This window comes from Sorex fumeus, unplaced genomic scaffold (assembly GCF_029834395.1).
Source record: "Sorex fumeus unplaced genomic scaffold, SorFum_2.1 ptg000063l, whole genome shotgun sequence".
NCBI lineage: Eukaryota > Metazoa > Chordata > Mammalia > Eulipotyphla > Soricidae > Sorex > Sorex fumeus.
Genome location: NW_026606120.1, coordinates 82,903,013 through 82,922,247, shown reverse-complemented (window position 1 = coordinate 82,922,247; position 19,235 = coordinate 82,903,013). Strand labels below are relative to the sequence as shown.

Below are 19,235 nucleotides of genomic sequence, written 5' to 3'. Positions count from 1 at the left end.
CTCTGGGGGACACAAGAGTAGCGTGGAACTGCTGATGGTGCGGGGGGGTTCTTCCATGGTGATGAAGGCAGCGATCAGACATGCAAATGTACGGGGGAGTAGACTGTAAGAAGATGGATTGTGTCCTACAGGAATTACAGTTTCTAAAGGATCCATCTTATTATCTCATTCCTACTTTGGACAAACTTGCAGGCTGTCGAATGTAGCCTGCCCACAGGGCAGAGTCTGGCAAACTCCCCGTGGCCTACCAAATATGCCAAATACCAGTAACAATGATGGGTCTCATTCTCCTAAAGAGCCCTGAATATAATCTCAGGGCTAGGATGAAAGAGACGTTACTGGGGCCTGCTCGAGGCAATCGACGATTAACAGGATGATGAAATGAAAATGAAATGAAAGGATCCAAGGTGCCAACAGAAAGGCTCCTGAGATGTTGTCCCAGAATCAGGTGACCGCCTACAGGATGAGAGAAGCAACAGAATGTGACAGTCTGAGGCTGTCCTGCTGGTCTCCTGTCTGTAGATTTGTCAGTGGTAACTAAGGACCATCTCATTTTTTCACACCTTGGACTAAAGTTAGTCAAAGGATAACACACGCACACACACACACACACACACAAACACGCGCCAAGAGAAAGAGAAAGAGAGGAGGGAGAGAGAGAAAAGAGAGAAAGAGAGGAAAAAAAATCTTTGTATGTTTTTAAAAAACAAACATGTTAGCTTTTTAAGTGTCTAAGAGTTAATAATGGCTACTGAATTCTAGTGCTGGAGATCTGGGATAGGGTGTCGAAAGTAGCCTTCGGCGTAACTGGGGGTCAAGTTCTGTTTGTTCCCTTAAAGCAGGAGTTTCAGGGGGCACTCCTGTTCTGCAGGTGATGGGAGGCCATGTTAGCTTGGGACCGTCAGGGACAGGCTCTGGGCACTGGAGGACAGATACCTTTGTATGTGCCCTCTCGTTTATTCTCTCAGCAAACAGGTACAAGAACATTACTGCGTCCCTTATTCTACCGAACAAAAACCTCAACTCAGTGACAATGCCCAAGGCCACACAGGAGAGGCAGGTCAGCCCAGGAGCCCAGGTTGGCTGGCTGCTCCTGGAGTCCATTCACATGCCAACATCAACTGCACTCTTGGTTTCATGCTGCCACCTTCCCAAGTCTGAACACGGGTGCCCCAAGCCAGAGGAGAGGTCTTCTGACAGACACACAGAAAGACGCTGGACAGGAACCAGGAGGGGGTCTGGACCCGAACATGAACATGCTGATTTCCTGGTGCGTGACTGTCCAAGCTTCCAAAAATTAAGAGGAATAAACCACAATGATGTATAAGCTACCTGGTCTGCAGACTTTCGTAGAGGAATTCACATGAACAGAGACAACCCAAGAAAGATGAGCACCCCTAAAGGGGAAAATACTCAAATATGCAACATTGCAGGTTCAGTGTTCATAGTAGCACTGAAATTGTGGGGACTGGGGGGCAATTTAACTCAGAGCAAATTTCAGAGTACCATCATGATGGAGGAAAAACATTTCTCCAACGACGATGCCATGTGCCTACAAGTGCAAGTGCCCCTCACTCCGAGCAGGCAGATGTTGAGCACCTGGGGTGGAGGGCCTTTGCTCTGGTGGGAGTGGTCCAGCCAACTGGTGGCGCTGATGGCAGGCCTGGTGTGCTCTCTACAGAGGAGTCTGTGACAAGGTCCTGAGGACATCACAGGGGCATCCTAGGGGATGGGACAGCAGGGCCAAGAGCTTTTTCCAGCTCTACAGACTGTGGCAATAGTCAGCCTCGGTTCCTCTTCAATTTGGGGGTGGGGGGAGGATCCCCTATAGGCACTTAATCAGACTGTGTCACAATTAGGGCTATAATTTTTCAAAGGTTTAGTTATTCTTTTTTTTTTTTTGTAGGAGTACTGCTATGTATTCAGCCACTGATTAGGCTGACTGAATTGGGCATGAACTCCAACAAGGGTTTCGTTATTCTGCTTGGTCAGCTGGTGTCTAAGTAGCAAAGAAACAACATCAGACAACACGTGTGAGCTTTGGAGCCCATGCGTCCCATAAGGAAGTACTATCAAGTGGTCAGGAAATATATGCTGCTGCCACAAACTTAGGACTACAAAAACCAAAATCACAACTTTAGCCATAGTTAGATGTATCTTAGAACCACGCTGAAAACATAAAAATAAAACCCGTGCAGTTAGGCATATAGCTCTTAATAACTCTTATTTTTAAATCCTGCTTTACAAAAAAAATAGTAGTTATGAATGTTCTTTTTGGAGGGGGCCTGCCGAAAGGTGCCTGGGGCCTGGTGACTTCTGGCCCTGCTGTGCCCTGTGGTCAGGCCCGGCCAGTGCCAGGAGCCAACAGGGACAGCAGGCAGTGCTGGGGACGGGAGCTGGGGCCTTCACAAGCCTCCACCCCTCTGAGGGGTCTCCCTGGCCCTCACAATCTGTGTTTCATGTTCTCATGAGCACAGGGAGGTATGTGAAACCTGCCAGTTTCTGACCCACACTCTCTGCTGAGCTCCTTTAGGACTGAAGCAAGGTATCAAAGCTGGTCTCATGAAGCATATATTAATGTTCCGGCACAGTGAGTCTATGACAGGGACCCGGAGCTTCGCTGTTTAGGCATCTTATTTCTTATTATAGAGAAATATCTGTCTCGATTTGATTCGATTCAAATAAAGAGATGATAATCATTTTAATGAGAGACCCTTCAGAATTTCTATTTAAGTCATGGGGGCGGGGGGGGGGGCCAAAAACTGTGAGCTTTTGGGAAAGAGAAAAAATGCAGTTCACTAACTTAAGAGCAGAATTCCTTTTGACAATGAATTCAAATCGTGTGTTTTGTAAGAAGTAAAAGGGAAAAAAAGTGACTTTGAAGATCTTTTTCCCCCAGTGGAACTAGTTGTGAGGCTGAGAAGAAATGCATCACTCAAATGCCTTAAAGCTGGCTGCCATGAAGATAAAAAGGTGGAAAGAAAATTTGCTTTTCAGCTCCAATTTATTTATAAAATGCAGTAAATTTTCCTCTTCTGCATATAAAAAAGGCTTTTTTAAAAAAAAGGAAAGAAACTGTATTCTTATAGAACTACAAGCCAGCTCAGATTAAAGGATGTTCTGAAGTACATGATTATTCTAAAAGGCAATAAAATGCAGGGGACTAATGGACCACAAGTCAGTATTTCTTGAGCTTTACAAGCTAACATTTATATATACAGGCCAACCTTAATTTGAAAATCTTCCCTTTGCACATTTCTCTCCCAGTGCTCTTAATAATGATGGCAGTGGTCCAACATATATTTATACGGCTTCCCATTACAGTACACTTCATTCGCTGCCAGCCTGGCTTCTCCACTGGAAACTCCACGAAAAACAAAACAAAACAAAACAAAACACTTCAAACAAGTCCAGAAAACAGCTACAAGAGTCTCCGTTCCCTTGCCAGCTGGGCCAGCAAACAAGCTTTTTGGGTAGTTCTGTCATCTATGTTCACGGCTGCTTATTGGTACTTAAATTGATTTAGAGTGAGTCCATCAAAAACGCTGAGATACATTTAGGACTTATGACTTGGAAGGTACTAAAAAATAATACCTTACACTAAACAGAAGTAAATAAACGTCTTTGGCCTCTTCTTCACCTGACTATTAAGATAGTCATCTCTGAGAAACTCTTTGATTTAAAAAAAAAAGAGTAAATGCAGGCCAGACAAGATAGCTCAGTGGACTGTCTGCATGCCGGGCAGGCAAAAGTTCGGGGTTTGACCCCTGGCACCACATGGTCTCCTGAGCATCACCTGGTTTCCTAAGCAACGCTCCAGCACAGCTCTCAGGGTAGTCCATGCACTGTTAGGTGCGGTCCCAAAACAAAAAAATAAAAATGCTAAATGCTATGGACACGTACATCTAAACATCTGGTACTTCACTTCCCGCCCCACCAAGGCCGGGAGTTGCCCCCCACAAGTGGCTCTCCAGCACAGCCATGGCCCAGAGAGGCACACAGACCTAATCAGAGCCCAGCAGCTTTTGGCAAAAATGTGAATGGACTATGCATTGAACTATGGTGCCATGCTCCCCCGGGAGGGAAAGGGTGTCTGTCTCTTCCACCATCTCCCCCCCCACCCCCCGGCAGCATGGTGGCCACCATCTCAGAGCTTATTGGACAGCCAGGTATAAGCTGGCAGTGATGGGGCAACTGCGGCCTCATGGGATGGGGGGCGGAACCAGAACGTCCTTCCCACCCCATTGAGGCTGAGAGTTGCCCCCACGAGCAGCTCTCTGGCACGGCCATGGCCCTAGAGGCACACAAACCAATCTCATAACTATATGGCTTTTGGCAGAAATCCCTCCAGACTTAATTAGTAAAATATCAGAAATCCAAAATCATATGGTCTTCATAACTAGCAATAGAAAAACAAATTGTTTCACAATGCCTTTTCAGCAGGTCTGATTATTGGGGGGAAAATTCCAAATAATAATGGTGCATCTTTTGTCGAAATAATGAATGTAATCAAAATAGAGAGTTAAGTGGAAATCATCTGCCTTACAGGCATTGGGAGAGGTGGGATGGGGGGGTGGATATTGGGGTTCTTGGTGGTAGAAGATAAGCACTTGTGAAGGGATGGGTGTTCAATCATTGTATGACCGAGACTTAAACCTGAAAGCTTTCTAACTTTTCTCACAGTGATTCAATAAATAAATTAATTAAAAAAAATAAACATCTGGTACTTCAACACTCAGGAAAAAAACAGCAAATTAGAAATTAAAATTGGTCTTGTAATTTTTTTTTCTGTGGGTGGTGGGTTGGGTCATACCAGTGATTCTGAAGCAAGGGACTAAATGTGGGCTGGACCCATGCACGGCAAGTACTTAAAATACAGGGTTACCATCTCTCTGGCCCTGCGTTGGTCATAATATTAGACAAAGATGACAGCACCCAAGCTGATCTACAGATTCAACACCGTCTCTGTCAAAATCCCAGGGAGTGTTTTGCAGAAATTGGTGCACCAATCCTAAATGGGAAATGTAGAAGGACAGGAATAGACAAGACAATCTCGAAAATGAACTAAGTTGGAGATTCACAGTTCCCAATTTCAAAACTCATCACAAAGACACAGAAATCATGCCAACATGCTACTGGCCTGGGGAGAGAGACACATAGAAGTCAATGGAATTGGATAGGGATTCCAGGATAAAGTCTTTTACATGGATGACCAATTGATTTTTAACAAGGGAGCTAAGCCAACTGCATGGGGAAAGGATAGATTTTACAACAAATGTTGGTGAAATAACTGAAGACGCACATGCAAAAGAATCAAGCCCCGTGGTTTCCTTATAACAGTACATACAAACGCGACTTAAACACGGGCCTCATAGCTAAACGTTGAACAAAATTGAAAAATAACTCATGAAAGAAAACGCAAAAGTAAATCCTTAGAACCCTACACCTCTGAGATGCCTTTTAGGCTGTTATGGAGATCACCAAAGAGGAAAAAGACGATCCACAGAATGAGAGAAGACGGTCTGAATGAGAGAAGTACACCCAGAGTACATACAAACTCTTAAAAGTAACAAAGAGAGCAGAATTCAAATACAGGTGAGGCACCTGCTTTTTTTTGGGGGGGGGGGTCATACCCAGAAATTCACAGGGGTTACTCCTGGAGGTGCTCAAGGGATTTGAACCCAGGTCCACTATTGACAAGGCAAATGCCCTACCTCCTGTATTCTCACTCCGGGCCCTGAACAGATACTTCTCCACAGAAGACATATGAGTCGTGCATGAAATGATGACAAGACGTGAGAACTCACACATCCCCAAACTACCTTCACACACGCCAGGGACCAGGCAGGAAGGAACAAACCCTGCTGGTCTGGGGGTTTCCCACTTTCCCTTCCCAGGCTGTGCTGCGTTTCTCTGAATCAGTCTGACTCTATCCTTGGTGAACTCTGAACACATTCTGGATGTTATTCATGCAAGTATTTTCCGGCTCTATTAACTCTTCCCTACTGTGACTCAAATTAAACATATTTTATACACTGCTAATGTATCACGAGAATGTAGGTTTTATCCAGTACATTTTTTTTCTGTGTGTCCTCAAGTTAATCTCAATGGCTTTGTCTTTGAGTGTCTTCTAGAAGCTTTTAATAAGTTCATTCTGTTTCTGCTTCAATAGTTTAAATTTTTTTTTTTTTTTGCTTTTTGGGTCACCCCCAGCGATCCTCAGGGGTTATTCCTGGCTCTACACTCAGGAATTACTCCTGACAGTGCTTGGGGGACCATATGGATGCTGGGGATTGAACCCAGGTCAGCCGCATACAAGGCAAACACCCTACCCACTATGCTATCACTCCAGCCCCAGTAGTTTTAATTTTTTAAATGTACTTTTAGGGGCTATTCTGTAAAACTTACCAACTTCTCCATTCATTGCTACTAATTTTTCTTAATCCTACAGAAAATAATTATAGTAGCTACTTTAAATTTTTACCTGCTGGGCCAGAGGTAAAAGCGGGGAGGGTACTTGCCTTGCACTGGCCAATCCCCCTTTAATCCCAGCACCCATCTGATCCTCCACACACCACCAGGAGTGGTTCCTCAGCACAGAGCCAGGACCAAGTCCTGAGCTCACTGGGTCTGGCCCCAAACCAAATACCTGTTAATTCTAGCAACTAATTCATCCTTCAGGAGTATTTTCTCTTAAGAATAAATGGACCATATTTTCCTGCTTCTTCATAAATTAAATAACTTTGACCCATTGTGGAGAATTCACTGTAGGAATCCAGATATTATGTTCCTCTGAACAGTATCATACGTGTATTTAATTTGCATATCTAGCTTATACATTTTACATGGTTTATCACAGCAGAGCCTGGCAAGCTCTCTGTGGTGTATTTAATATGCCAAAAACAGTAACAGAGAAGGGAGCACCAAACAAAGGGTGTTTGGAGGATCCTCCCAGGATAGGAGAGGCGTGCTGAAAGTAGACTATAGACCAAACATGATTGCCACCCATTGCCTCTTTTGCAAACCACAACACCCAATAGGAGAGAGAACAAAAGGGAGTGCCCTGCCACAGAGGCAGGGTGGGATGGCGGGGGGGTGGGAGGGATACTGGGATCCATGGTGGTGGGAAATGGGCACTGGTGGAGGGATGGGTACTCGATCATTGTATAATTGAAACCCAAGCATAAAAATTTGCAAGTCTACAACTGTACCTCATGGTGTCTCACTAATTAAAAAAACAAACAAACAGTAACAACAAGTCTCACAATGGAGACATTACTAGTGCCAGCTCGAGCAAACTGATGAACAGGAAGACAATGCTACATTGCAGTGCTACATGGTTTATATATGTATATGTGTGTATATACACATGCTACCACATCAGCGAGTTGAGCCTACAGTCTCATACATGTGAAGCATGCAATCTACCACTATGTCACATTCCATAACAGATCTATAGCTTTATTCACTTGGTTTTGGTAGGCAGTTGCTAAACTATAGTAACTACCTGCTAAACTCAAACCATCCATTCTCTCTCCCAGAGGGAGCCGAGCCAGAGGCTCCACCAATCACAGAGCACATCGCCCAAGGCTCCAGCCACTGAGGGAGGGCCTGTGCAAAGGTAAAGCCCTGTCTCCAGCCCCACCGAACTGTGGGGACAGTTGGAGACCCCACTTAATCAGAAAATCCAGCGGGCCGCCTTGCCCAAGAGCAGAGAGTACACAGGAGTTTACCAGGTAATAGGGAGATGGAATCAGTAATCAGTAATCAGAAACCTCCCAGCAAAGAAAGAAACAGGACCAAATACCAGATGGTCTTTTTTTTTTTGGTTTGAGGTGCATTTCTTTTCTTTTCTTTTCCAGGACGCTTTCCGGACCCGCGCGGCCGCTTGGACACTAAATACCCATCTTCTGGAATTGTCGTACCATATTTGATAGGGTTCAAATATAGTAACACCTACAAGGGTGATTAGAGGTCACCCCAAAAGCCTCTATACCTCTCGGAAAGACTGGCAAGCTACCGAGAGTATTCCGCCCGCACGGAAGAGCCTGGCAAGCTATCCGCTGTGTATTCGATATGCCAAAACCAGTAACTACAACTGGTCTCATTCACCTGGCCCTGAAGGCTTCACCGACATGGCAGCACTGAGAAGGATGAGAAAGGAGAGGCCGACAAAATCTCAAGGCCGACCTAGGCTGCCACAACGAAGGAAGACAAAAATGATCGTCTGTACTTTCAATGCAGGTACGCTAGCATCAGATGCATGCATCGAGGACCTGATGGTACAAGCGCGAATGATCAAGTACGACATCATTGGTCTGACCGAGACAAGAAGGCACGAATCTCACCATGCCGTTTTCGACACTGGAGAAGAATTGTTCCTTGGAACATGCGATAAAAGAGGTGCTGGAGGGTCGGTGTCCTTGTCAACACAAACTTGGCCAAGAGCATTGATTCATTCGAATGCCTAACAACCCGAATCGGACGTTTACATTTGAATAGATGTGGCTCACTGCCTGCAGTTTCTATCTTCGTTGTCTACGCACCAACATCTCATTATGATGAAAGAGAAATCGAGAAGTTCTACATGGAGCTAGAGAAGTTCTATAAAGAAGACCACACCTTCTACAAGATCATTGTGGGTGATTTTAATGCCAAGATAGGACCGAGAAGATCAGCTGAAGAACTTCACATCGGGACCCATGGCCTAGAATGGAACGAACAGGGTGAGAGACTGTCTGAGTTCATCATGTCGACCAAGACCATTCATGGTAACTCACAGTTCCAGAAGGCAGAATCTAAACGATGGACATGGGAGTTTCCCAGTGGACGATTCCACAACGAAATAGACCACATCATATTCAATCGACAGTTTTGCCTGACTGATGTCGCTGTTGTCCCAAAATTTCGAACAGGATCGGACCACCGTCTCCTTCGTGCAAAATTCTACTTCACAGAGCGGGGAGAAAGGGCTGCAAAGTTCAAAAAGAGAACTCCCAGAATGACCACCAACTGGGAACTCTTTGGTACTATTGCGGCAACATGGGAAGATGCCATTGTTGACAACATTGACGAGGAATACGATCGACTGGTTCAGCACCTCCATGAATGTGCGAGGAACGCCAAGAGAGAGATAGCCACAAAAAGTCGCCTATCTTCGAAAACTCTTGAGCTAATTCGCCAGCGTGGTTTGGCGCATGCCTCAGGCAACCGCAAGCTAACGTCCGAGCTTGCAAAGCAGTGCAGAGATGCGATCAAGGAAGACCTCAAAGAGAGAAGAACAGAAGTACTGGTAGATGCGGCAGAAGCCGGGAAAAGTATTCATAACGCCCGCCTGTCCTTCGCCAACTATAAGACCAAGATGACTGCCCTCCAACGTCCTGATGGATCCATCACATCCTCCAGAACGGCAATGGAGAAGATTATCCATGACTTCTACTCAAATCTCTTCGATAGCCATGTCCACTTGCCGACATACCAAATTCCACAGTATGGGTATGTCGTTCCTAACATTCTCCCTTCCGAAATCCGACACGCCATTTCGTTGGTAAAGAAGCAAACAGCACCCGGCCCAGACAAGGTCAGACCTGAACACCTGAAGAACCTGCCGTCAGTACTCATCAATACACTGGCTCGGCTCTTCACTCGCTACCTGTCTGAATGCAAGGTTCCGTCCCAATGGAAAACCAGCAGGACCGTACTACTGTTCAAGAAGGGAGACATCCATGACATTGGCAACTATCGCCCGATCTGCCTATTGTCTGTCATCTACAAGCTGTTCACTCGAGTCATCCTGAATAGGATTGGCAGAACACTAGATGAAGGACAACCATGCGAGCAAGCAGGGTTCCGCAAAGGATTCAGCACCATCGACCATATCCACACGGTAACCAAGCTCATTGAGGTTTCTCGGGAGTTCAAGATGCCGCTCTGCTTAACGTTCATTGATTTAAAGAAGGCCTTTGATTCTGTTGAGACGGAAGCGGTCATTGAAGCCCTAGCCAATCAGGGCATTCAAGCCCAATACATCAGGATCCTCCGTGAGCTGTATTGCGGATTCACTACCAGGATCTCACCATTCTACAAAGAAGTGATCGTTGATGTCAAGAGAGGGGTGCGGCAGGGTGATACCATTTCACCGAAACTCTTCAGTGCCACCCTCGAGAACATCATGCGACGACTGGAATGGGAAGGAATGGGAGTGAAGATAGATGGTCGGCAACTACACCACCTCCGCTTTGCTGATGACATTGTTTTAATAACACCAAACATCAGCCAAGCGGCACAAATGCTGGCCGACTTTGACCGTGAGTGTGGAAAGGTAGGACTACAGCTGAATCTTACGAAGACAATGTTTATGAGAAACAGCCTTGTTCCTGATGCCCCATTCGCTCTCAATGGAACGACCATCTCCGAATGCAACAGCTATGTGTACCTAGGTCGAGAGGTCAACATGAGAAATGACCTGGCACCCGAGCTGCGCAGGAGGAAGAGAGCGGCTTGGAACGCCTTCAAGAACATCGAAGAAATAGCTAAGAGGACGAAGAACCTCCGGCTCTGGGCACATCTCTGATTCCACTGTTCTTCCTGCATTAACATATGCCTTAGAGACCTGGGCCCTACGCAAACAAGATGAGAACGCCATTCAGGTCTCCCAAAGAAGAATAGAAAGAGCTATGCTTGGAATATCACGTTTCACTCAAATGAGAGAACGAATCCGGAGTTCTGACATCCGTCGACGATCAAGGATCAGGGACGCTGTCTCATATGCCAAGGTGTCGAAAATCAGATGGGCTGGTCACGTAATGAGATTTAAAGACGACCGTTGGACTAGAGCTGTTACTGATTGGATTCCACGGGATGTCAAAAGACCGCATGGCAGCCCACCTACCAGATGGTCAGACTTCTTTGTCAAGATCATGAACGATCGGTTTGAGGCCCTCCATGTTCCCGGAGCGAAGAGATGCCATTGGGCTACACTAGCACGCGACAGGGACAAATGGAGACGTTACTGGCGCCCGCTCGAGCAAATCGACGACTAACGGGAAGTTAAATGATTAAGTGATTAAGTGATTTTGTATTTTATCTTATTTTTTTTAATGAATAACCCTGAGATACAGTTACAGACTTAGAAACTTTCTTGACTACGTTTCATACAACAATCGAATATCTACCCCTCCACCAGGGCCCATTCTCCACCACCAGTGTTCCCAGTATTCCTCCCACCACCCCCACTCCATCCTCCCACCCCACCCCACCCCCACCTCTGTGGCAGGCACATTCTCTTTCACTCCTCTACTTTTTGGGTGTTGTGGTTTGCAATGCAGGTGGTAAATGGCCATCATGCTTGAGGACCAGATGCTCTTACTAGAAAATTCTAACAAACATTTAAAGAAGAATTAGCTCTAATCCTGCTCAAATATTTTTAAAAATCTGAAGAAGGGAGTCTACTTGGAAAGTAAATTTTGAAGCCAAATTACCCTGATAATCAAGATTGGGGAAGTTCAAGAAAACTCTAGCCCAATACCTATGTTGAATATAGGTGAAAAAAACTCTCATGAAGATATTGGCAAACAAAATTCAATAGCACCAGAAAGGATCAAAGACAGTGATTAAATGGAATTTGCCCATGAGATACAAGTATGAGGGCTAAATATATGCAAATCAATAATTGTGATAAACTAATTTAACAGAATCGCTGTCACTGTCCTCCCGTTGTTCATCAATTTGCTCAAGCGGACCCAGTAACGTCTCAATTGTGACACCTGTTACTGTGTTTGGCATACTGAGTATGTTATGGGTATCTTGCCAGGCTTTGCTATGCGGGCAAGATACTCTCGGTAGCTTGCCAGGCTCTCCGAGAGGGGTGAAGGAATCAAACCTGGGTCGGCCGGGTCGGTGGCATTCAAGGCAAACGCCCTTCCTGCTGTGTTATCACTCCAGCCCCAACTTAATAGAATAAAAGATTCAAATTAAACAATCATTAATAGATGCTGAAAAAGCATTTGACAAAATTCAACCTCCATAAAGTACAGGAGGTCCACATATGACAATCCCAAAGCTAAATCACACACTCAACCATGAAAGTTTTTCCTCTAAAATAACCCAAAACAAGGGAGTCCACTCATTTTCTTTCTTTTTAATGGAAACAACCTTGGTTTACAACATAATCTATGTTTTCAGACTACGGTTTTATATCTCTCTAAACATATGTTCTCGCACCGTGCCTACTTCCCAAAGCACTAACACCCTTCACCACCATCCAAAGCTCTCTGGTACTCCCTCTACTCTCAGACACTAAGGATTTGTTTTGGCTCCACTTTATCTATTCCTTCCCTCCCTTTGTCTCTTTACGTCCTGCATCTGAGTTCTTTCTCTTTTTTGTCTTATTTCCCTTGGTATAACTTCTTCCACTCACAAAATCCCTTCTTTTCTTCTAACTGGATAGCAATCCACTGTGTCTATATTCCACTCACCTTGCACTGGGCACCTGGGTTGCTTCCGGATCCTGACTACTGTGAATAACACGCAATGGCACAGGGGAGCATTACCTCATGTAGCATTTATTTTGGATGAGGAAAAGGGGGTTTAAGGTGTAGATGGTGTTGGGCATCAAACCCAGGATCTCATACATGTGAAGCATTCTCTATTGCTGAGCTATGTTCCTGACACTTCATATTAGTGTTCTTGGCTATATCCTTAGGACTAAATCTTTGAGTCTGATAGTCTATTTATTTCTAATATTTCGAGAATCCTCCATAAAGATGAATTGGGTTGCATTTTTTTCCACAGAGGGTGGATTAGGCTGCATTCCCAAGGGTGTCCACTATTATCCAGGGTGTATACAGAAGGACAGGTATACACACAGATACAGATAGAGGAATGTATCCTGTGTATCCGAAATATTAGTCACACAAAAGAAGGAAATCACAACATTTGTAACACCAGCAATAGATCTTGAGGTCATCATGCTGAGTTAAGTAAATCAGGTAAATAGACCCCTTGCATCCCAGTCAAACAAGCAAACTGATTGAGCTCAAAGAATCAGCACAATTGTGAACAAACAAGACCTAGAGATCAAGGATTGTTAAGGCTTAGAAAAGAAAGGAGCAAAGAGTTTCCCTTTGTTTCAAAGGTCAGTTCCTAAGAAGGCAATATGTGAAAGAGCTTTGCAAAGGAAGAGGAAAAACAAGCCACTGTTCAGGACTTCAGGGAGCCCAGAATCATGAATGCCAATTTCATGTGTCACAGGAATTTTAGTGGAACTCTTAAGACCTAACAAATACTTCTGCATTCTCCTATCTTTGCCTGGCTAGGACACTTTTGACACCGAGTGTGGGTCATCCTGGTGCTAATCCATTCAAAGTATATGAGAACAGATATTTATCCTGAGTAATGGAGCAGGACGTATTTAAGATAACAAAACAATTTCCAAAAGCCAAATACAACACAATCTTAGAAAGCCAAAAAAGATCTTTTGTAATATACTAGAAGATCTTTTTAAAGGTAGTTCTAAGGATAAATAACAAAACTATATTCAAAATACCCAAAGTAAACTTGAGCTTCCCCTCCTTTTTCTCCTTGAAAAATATATTTTGATCTTACAGTTCAGTCCTTTGGCCTTTTGTGATGTACTCACCAAGCACTGGTTAAAACCCACCTCATGTAACCTGCCCACACGGCAGAGTCTGGCAAACTCCCTGTGTCGTACCCAATATGCCAAATACCAGTAACAATGATGGGTCTCATTCTCCTAAAGAGCCTTGAATATAATCTCAGGACTAGGATGAACGAGACGTTACTGGGGCCTGCTCGAGGCAATCGATGAATAACAGGATGATCTGTGATCTGTGATGTTAGCCGCTGGCCTGTGTTAAAGAGGAAAGCTGTTTGAGAAACTTTCTCTCAGACAAGACTTCCTCATGACATTGATTGGAGAATTAAGTAAGTATATACAGTAAGGAAGATGTTCTCCTCACCATTTATAAGCAAGTTAGGTATCATCTCTAGTTTATAGATTTGGAAAATGCTTTGGGCACTAGTACAAGTCAGAACCAGAACCTCAAATAAAGGAAAAAGACATGGAACACACAGTGACAGAGGTCTGGAAAGAGCCTTAAACGTCAGAAGCAGACTGTTAGAGACTTCATCTCTCTACACTTAGTGGGAGACGAGTATGTAGGAGCTGGTAGGTGTGGAAGTTCTGCTATAGGAATTTCCATTCTACTGTTGCAGCACAACCTTCCAAGATGCCTCTTGGGGCTGAGTGGGTTTGAATGACAATAGCAGAAAAGGTAGAACAAAGAAAAGCCAAACAAACCAGCAGTCCAGAGCATTTGGGCAGACAAAGGTCCTGGCTCAAACAGGACAGGGCTGACTCCACGGCAGGAGCACAGTCAGTCAGGCCTTGACCAGGTACCTCTCAGATCCAGTGGCAACAGAGAATTTTCTCTTGCTGTGTGGAGTAACTTAGGTTCCCCCAGAGAGCCAGAGAACCAGGCCCCCAGGCTCACACTCCAGTCTGACCGAATCCTGACTGGATGAAGCAGGTGAGCAACGAATATAACCAGGAATCTTCTTCAGTCATCCCAAAGTCAGCCATGAAGTCTTAAGACAAAGAAGAAATCAAACTGGATTTGAACCAGGTTTCCAAAGAACTGCTCCTAGCTGCAGTCTTTGAGCTTTCATGATTAGTAACAGCCTAGTCACGTCTAAGGGCTGAAGGGGGCCCCAGCGACCCGAGGCCTGCTCTCTCAGAGACAGCCAGACACCTCTGGTGGGAGTAAAAAATGGGGCTTGCCTTAGAAAAACTATAGTCTGGTTCACAGGCCAACGGAAAATGCCAGGCTTGATCAGATAGGACATGCCACCAAGCACTCTATGTGACAGGGATTCAGAAACAGAAGGAGTGGTAACAGTCGGCACCGGAATATGTGGAAAGTAGGAAAAAAAGCAGTATTGGTTAATGAAACAAAGAGCATAAAGGCTTATGTAATAGTCATGTTAAACTAACTTCTGCTTAGAAAATGGGTCAGTGAAAAAGAACTCTATCTCAGTAAGCAGGAACACAGCTCATATATTTAGAGTATGGTAGGAAAATATTAAAGTTTGACATGCCAAGATTGAGCAGATCAGTTTATAGTGAAGAAAAGTTCCTTTAAAATTCTTCGAGGGGCTGGAGCAATAGTACAGCGGGAAGGGTGTTTGCCTTATGTACGGCAGACCCGGGTTTGATTCCCAGCATCCCATATGGTTCCTCGAACACCGCCAGAAGTAATTCCTGAGGGCAAAGGCCCTGTGCATCACCAGGTGTGACCCAAAATGCAAAATAAATAAATAAAATAGAATAAAATTCTTACGAATTCTTTTAACTTTAAGATAAATACCAAATCTCATAGTTTCCTGTTGCAGAAACTGACTGGAGGCTCCACGTGTAAATTATACATCCTAATGCAAAGCTACACACATAACCACCAATCCACCTTATATAATATTGTCTCAATAATGAGGAAGCATGTGTTCATCCGGTAAAATGACAAAGCCCATATTTTGAAGTAGGAGCAGACCACTTCTTGTTGCTAGGGAGAGGGAGAAGGCAGTGTGAGGTCACTCAGGCAGAATGCTAAGTAAACCAAAGTCAGATCAAAGGAGTCAAGAAGAAAGGCTGAAATGTGAAGCTGAAATATTTATTTCCTTCAAAACATCATCCATGCCTTGTCCCTGGGCAATTCAATATTTCAAAGAGGCCAGGAAAAAAACCTCACTTACATTCATCACTGGCACAAGTAGATCAAAATTTAAGTCTGCAAATGTTCTCTTTATTTACCAAGTATAAATGCAGTATCCATCACTGAGGAGTTTTTCTGCTTATCATAAGTCACTTCCAAATTATGTGAAATGTGTTTTAAAGACACAGTAAGCACCATCCGGTTCTTTAAGTGAATATTACTACAAACCATATCATGTAGAACCGTAATTTTTAAATCTCTTTGTAGATGATGAAGCAAAATTACTGAGCTTACGTGCTCATTACAGTTTAGAGCACTTCATATATTATCTCATTTCATTTTTGTAACAATAAAAAGTTATTCACTTCCTTGCACAAAAGAAAATGGCGAAATTTAGAAGAGGTGAATGATTTGCCAGGTTTACACTATGTGGCAGAACAAGAAATTAAAGCAGTCGATCTGACTTCAAACTTCAAAGTGGTGCCACTACATCATGCTATTTCTTTAAATCTACACAAATATTTCTTTTCTTTAAAAAATTAAATCATGACTGGGGCTCCGAGAGAGCACACAGAGAAGCTGAGTTCAATCCCGACACTACACAGTCCCTAGAGCACTGCTGGGAGCAGCCCTAGGACCAAGTCAGCATCACAGGGCCCCAAAGCTGCCCCCAAACTGCAGCCACTGGACTGGGCGCATAGCTAGATCCCTTGTAGGACTGAACTGTGCAGAGCAATGTTTAAAGATCAAATCTCTCTCAGAGAGTGGAAAGCTAAACTGTTCACCGAGAAGTTAACACCAGTTAGAAGTCAGGATCCACACAGACGACAGGCTCTAACACCTTCCGTGCGATCAAAGTTACACAATGGCATGAATACAATTCTACGAACAAACAAGGACCAGTAAAATGCATTTGTCTTCCCGGCGACCACGAGCTGCAAGAAGCAAGGCCCAGGTATGCGTGTCCCAGGACTACACGGCAGCAGCGGCAGAGGAGTGGGGCTCCTCTGGGTCCCCACCAGTTCACAGTCCTGGCTGTCACGCCCACCATCTGCCTCCAGGCGCCATCTCAGCACACCAACGACCCTGGTCTAAGGACTCCCAACTGAATCCCAAAATGAATTAGCACCCTACAGAAATGTCTCTGGAACACAACCATTTACAAATTTAGAATTGCAGAAGTGCACAGCCACTCTTAATATTCAAAGTGAGCAATAGAAAATAAATTATCTAGCATCTGCCCCTGACAGGCAGATTTGAATGGTGATGGGAAAATTCAAGCAAACTATAATGCCCAAAAGTAGAGGGGATAATTGTCTGACATAAAGGTTGGATGAGGACTGGGATGGGGGGGGGGAGAGATACTGGGGACACTGGTGGTATAAAATGTGACTCACTGGTGGAGAGATGGGTGTTCTACCACTGAATGGCTGAAGCTCAAACATGAAAGCTTGTAACTGTGATTTAATAAAAAGAGAGAGAGCTAGAAGTCTACCAAGGAACAAAAACAATAGATTAACGTTAATGTGAACAATTAATATTAATTCCAAAGTATCAAGGGGTAATATGAGGAATGGAGGCATCACATAATAGAGAAAATCCTTACTAGGAATTAGGAATGTAGAAAGTGATGCTGGAGCAGAGAAAGATGAGACAGATTGGTAAAAGAAAATAAAAAAGTATAGCCGAAGTGACATCTGCAATTGTCTGTTTATTGCAGCACTCTTTACAATAGCCAGAATCTGGAAAAAACCTGAGTGCCCGAGAACAGATGACTGGTTGAAGAAACTGGCACATTTACACAATGGAGTACTATGTAGCTGTTAGAAAAGACGAAGTCATGAAGTTTACATACAAGTGGTACTACATGGAAAGTATCATGTTAAGCGAAATGACTCAGAAAGAAAGGGATAGACATAGAAAGATTGCACTCATCTGGGGAACATAAAGTAACAAAATAGGAAACTAACACCCAAGTATGGCAGAGATTAGTACCAGGAATTTTACTCAATGACCCAGAGGACAACCACACATGTTAGGGGAAGGGGGAGCTCAGAAAGAGAAGGGAACACCAAATAAAGGGTGTTGGGAGGATCCGCCCACGATGGGAGAGCATGCTGAGGGTAGACTGTCGACCACCATGATTGCCACTCAATGCCTCTTTTGCAGACCATGGCACTCAAAAGGAGAGAGAGGGAAATGCCCTGCCACAGAGGCAGGGTGGGATGGGGGCTGGGGGAGGGAGGGGATGCTGGGATCCGTGGTGGTGGGAAATGCGCACTGGTGGAGGGATGGGTGTTTGATCATTGTATAATCGAAACCCAAGCACAAAAATGTGTAAGTCTACAACTGTACCTCATGGTGCCTCACTATTAAAAAATAAATAAATATAATTTAAAAAAAAGAAAAGAAAGGTAAGAAAACCCAGCCAATGGGTAAGAAAAGGAGAAGATATAAAAGACTGTTTGGAAAAGGGCAAGAACTGGGGCCAGTAGGAATAAAATAGAGAGAGCAGAGAGTCAAGGGCTCGTGACGAGGCCAAAATTAGTGCCACGCCGAAGCTGCAGAGAAAGAAGTTTTGTAGAAAAACTGCAATGCATGAGATTAAAAATACAATTGTAGGATGTGAGACAGACTGCTAAGAGGTCAGAGAGAGTATCACAGATAAAGTCCCACCTTAAATGAGGCCAACCCAGGTTTAATCCCTGGCACCACAGATAGTCCCCAGAGCTCACCAGGAGTAGATTCCTGAGCACAACACCAGGAGTAAGATCTGAGAACCACTGAGCGTGCACCCTACCACACACACACACACACACACACACACACACACACACACAATTGCTAAAGACTGGTGAGAGGACCTAGCAGTGAAAACCAAAAAAAAAAAAAAAAGCATAGAAAGAAAATTAGATAACAGAGTAAAACTTTTAATGATCTACTGTATGTGTAAAGTCCTAAAGTATGAGAGATAGAGATAGAGACAAGGTCAGAAAAGCATTCAAAGAAAAAATGGCCAGCATTTTTTAAAATTTCATGAAAAGCATAAATCTACAGACCCAAGAACTCAAGTAAATCTAAACACAAAAAACAAAACGACATCAAATAACTCACCCAGAGCTAGCGAGAAAGAACAGCAACTTTAAGTACCCAGAAAAAAGGCTATTTTCCTGAGAAACAAAAATAAGGATGACAGACAACAGGTTTCTGGAGAAGGGAATTGAAGAAAGTGAAATAACATTGTTTAATCACTGGGGAAGGGTGTGTGTGTTGGGGGGGGGGGATACTGAACACTTGCCCTGTATGAGGGAGGCCTGCAGTCACCCAAGAAACACTTGATCCGTGGAGTGCCAAGGAGCACTGAGCCCACAGTAGTCCCCAGGCAGCGCTGGCTGTGGCTCCCGAACACACGCAAAATGGAGGGAAACCAAGCATGGGGGGCACCACGAGTAGTAGTAGCTACATGGGAAAGATCATCTCTCTGTCTTTCCACTGAGCAAAAAACAA

The 19,235-nt window shown here is 44.2% G+C and overlaps 1 protein-coding gene across 1 annotated transcript in view; it reads right to left on the bottom strand.

The window, feature by feature from the left end:
- CEP112 (centrosomal protein 112) overlaps positions 1 to 19,235 on the bottom strand; it is a 468,287-nt gene that overhangs the window by 275,960 nt on the left and 173,092 nt on the right. The gene's annotated exons all lie outside the window — the stretch shown is intronic.